This window comes from Acanthisitta chloris, unplaced genomic scaffold (assembly GCF_000695815.1).
Source record: "Acanthisitta chloris isolate BGI_N310 unplaced genomic scaffold, ASM69581v1 scaffold38295, whole genome shotgun sequence".
Taxonomy (NCBI): Eukaryota; Metazoa; Chordata; class Aves; order Passeriformes; family Acanthisittidae; genus Acanthisitta; species Acanthisitta chloris.
The window spans coordinates 6,088-10,075 of record NW_008672920.1 but is presented as its reverse complement, the minus strand read 5'-3'; positions in this window follow the sequence as shown (position 1 = coordinate 10,075).

The window sequence follows — 3,988 nt, the reverse complement described above, 5'->3', positions numbered from 1 at the left end:
CTAGAACGAGAAGAAAAGACAGTGACAACATGAGACAACTTCAGTTACTGTATATGCATTGCATTTTTTAAAAACTGAGATGGAAGTCTACTAAAAAATACAATAAATTCAATCAACATACTGACTCAAATAGTGGAAACAAAAAAGTAAACACTGCCTGCAAGCAAATGCAACACAAAGAGACAATGACAGTACCAGTTATTTTCTGTGGGAGCTCATAGCTAGAAAATTAAGCTGGATCCACACCTATACCTTTTCCTAACATCTCTCCTCATCTTTCCAATTCCTATCAGTGTAGTCCCCAGATTAGTATTTTCATAATGTACAATGGTAGATTATTTGAGTGTGTGTTGTGAAGCAATACCATTGCTTGGTGAAGACTAAAAGGACAAAAAAAAAAAAAAAAAAGTAAGCACTCGTGGACTTAGGAATCAATGAATAGGAATGCAAGACAGTGCATGTATGTGCATAAGGAAACACTTTTTGCATTGATCATGTTATTGATATTTTTCTGTCAAATGTCATTACCTGCCACCAGACATTCAGAATTACTACCATCATTTCCTATTCTAGGCATGAACTATGTATCTTGCATAACATAGAGAGGTTCAGTGGCATTTTATTGTAGCCATTTTGGTTCAAGGACAAAGACAGGACAAATTTTTTAGGTAGGTATAATAGCTTTTTATTAGAAAAATCTAGACAAATGTCTGAAAATCAGTTTAATATTCCCATCTAACCAGCTGGACAAATCAAAAAGAGATACTACCTTTACCTTCAAATCTTGTCTCATGTATAGCAGAGCTACCAGTCAAGAGCATATATGAAAGCAAAATACTTAAGTCAACAGGCTATTTATGGGTCTCCATATTGCTCATGCACCAACTAGCTACTGTTACTGAAAAGTTCAGAAATAAATTCAAGTTCCTTCTTGTTGTTAGATCCACACAGTTATAGCCATATTAAAATAAAAATGTGTGATCAGCACAAACAATATTCAGAGTAGTTTGATGACCCACAATCAGTTTTCACTTTCATAAAGCAGTTTGCATCTTGACAGAAAAGGAGAAGCATATTTGGCTGGAGAGCTTCAAAAGTTTAACTGTTTTTCTAAGTGAAGATCATCTTATTATCCTGCCATTAATTAGGACACTGAGATGTCTACAAGGCACACAGTTCAATAATTGACCCATCTCAACACAAAGCTTTTCAAAGGTATTTGAAAATGCAGCAATATGATGAGAATGATTCAGGCAGGATAAGGTGGTTTGGGTGGAATTGCTTTAAGTGTATTTATGAAATTATGCCTTTCAAGTATTTCTATCAAGAGATCTAATCAAGCAAACTGAGGAAAAGAGCATCATCAAGATGCCAGTGCAAAGGCTGTTTCTATGTGACACAAAAGGCAAAAGCTGTTTCTGTGTGAAAAAGAAATGGTCAATTCCCACATGATCAGCCTGTCTAACAGCCTGGCAGTAGTTAATTGCACATGCACAAATTGTGATTCAGAGAAAGATTTCTTCAGAGAGTGTCTAGGGAAAAAATGCTAAGGGAGCTTGTTTAAATGATTATGAATATTATTCACATAAACCTTAGGAGCTGCAAACGCCGTCTTAAATGTGTATCATAAACAGATTTTAAAACATAAGCAAAAACAGTAAGGTCACCTCACAGGCAGTGCTGAAAGAAATCCAATGTTTTTTTTTTTCCCTCAAGCAGCTGGGAGCAAAGCACTTTTCAAAAGTCAAAATTTAAAAGAAAGGAAAAACGCACCATACAAATTATTGTGGCAACGGCTGCAATTCATTGTGATTTGCTCATGCCCTGATAGAGAAAGGTCTTACCTGCACTCCCATCCCTGGTTTCCACATTAGCAGTGAGGCTGACATTGCTCACAATAGGACTGATTCTGTTGAACTGAGACCTCTTCACTGCATGCTCCCGTTTCAGTAGCTTATGCCTTAAGAGTAACCTTGCGACTTTTTAATCCATGCAGTCTTTATTTCCCTGAGTGCTGGCAATGCAGCTATGTGGTGGGAGGAGACCAATCTGTTTGTTCATCCTCTCTTACAATACATAAGCAGGGTGAAAAAAGAAAAATGTGTTTTTTGTGGGGGGCAAGTAAATCATTGCCTGTTTTCTCCCCTTCACTTTATGCATTTGCACAGGAGTAGGCATGGTATAAAACTTAAACCAATATGGTTTTCATATATCAGAGAATCAGATAAACGAGTTGCCATTACATAGGTCTCTGGTGAAGAGAAATTAGCTTATGCAAAAGGAGTGTAGTCAGGAAATATACAGGCCATGTATCCCCTTTTCCCAATCACTAAAGGGGCAAAACTGAGTGTTAGAAGGTCTTGGCTAAGGATGTTTTCAAACAATGACCTTGCACTATCCCTTCACAAAACAGCATAAAATTCTTCAGCATTTCCTGAATCAATATTTTTAAAGTTCATTGCAGTTTCTGAGGTATAACATGAATAGCATGTCTGGGCACACTCTGAAGCTGTGACTCACTCACAGCTGAACCGTTTGGGACACATATGCTGCACTGTCATATGGAGAATGTACAGCTGAAGGTTGAGAGTGATGAGCACAATGGCATGAGTTACTAACTTCAGCCCAAAGAGAGGAGCTACAGTGGTGTTACACCAGGAAAAAACAGAGTTTCAGACCACAAGACAGGAAGGAGGAATAAAAGGGGTTAATAATCAGAAATCCTTCAAATTAATCTGTTGACTGTAGTTTCTCCAAACATAACTCATTTTCCAGGCTGAGAGTTCCTCACTGCTGACACAGAGAGAAGTACCCAGCACTTGGTAGGAAGAGAGAGAGAGAAGTTAAGAGCATTACAGAGCCAGAGCCATGCTAATGCAAAGTTCAAAACCTCTCTTCTTTAGGAAAACTCCCTGAAAGGTTCCTGTAGCATCTTTTCTGCCTGTTCTCTCCTGCTGCTTCTAATAATAATGGGTGCATATGGGCAAGCATAATAGCAATCCACTTTATAATTCCTGTCTGATTTTCTGAGCAAGCCATAGTCTGCCTCCAGAAATCACAGTTTCACAGTGAGTGGGTATCTTTGAAGTTATGCAGAACATTTATATTAAGCATCAAACTTTGCCTGACTTTTAGAATTAAACTTGCTAAAATGACTGCAGCTTGCTTACGGAATGAGAGAGGCTGTCAGGGATCTCTGGAGGTCACCTTGTCCAAAATCCCTGCTCAAGCAGGGTCTCCAAGAACCAGTTGCCCAGGATTATGTCTAGGTGGCTTTTGAAAATCTCCAAGTAGGTAGACTCCACAGCCTCTCTGGGCAACCTGTGCCAGTGCTTGGTCAGCCTCACAGTAGAAAAGCGTTTTCTGATGTTCAGAGGGAGCTTCCTGTGTTTGAGTATGAGCCCATTGCCTCTTTTCTGGGCAATGGACATACTGGAAAGAGCTTGGCTCCATCTTCCTTGCACAGGTATTTACATAGATTGGTTAAATCCCCCTAAGCCTTCTCCTCTCCAGGGTGAAAATCTCTACTTCAACGTCCTTGCTATCAGGTGTTCTCCCCAATTTCATCTTCCACACCAGCCTGTACAGAATCTACACACACCATACCAACCTTATCTTACTTGAGACTGTCTGGGGACGAGGGAGGAGAGGAGGGCTGATCTATGGAAAAGGCATTTGAGTTAGACTCTCTAGTGAAGTGGCAGGTTTGATAGAAACCCAGTAGAGCAGACAATAGATACCTTGGCCTACACCTCAAACATCTACACTGTCACAAGAACAGATTCTTCTGTCTGGCAGCCAATGTACAGATTCAGGACTGAGTTGAAGAACGTTAGAGAATACTGACTGCAACCAAATTTGTTAAACTGTCTTAAAGCTCTGTCTCCTTTACTTAAGTTTCTTGCATTTAACTGACAAATTTAGGAACATGAGACTGGAAGGGCTTCCTAGATGGCTGAACCTAGTCCCCTGTTGTCAGATACAACAC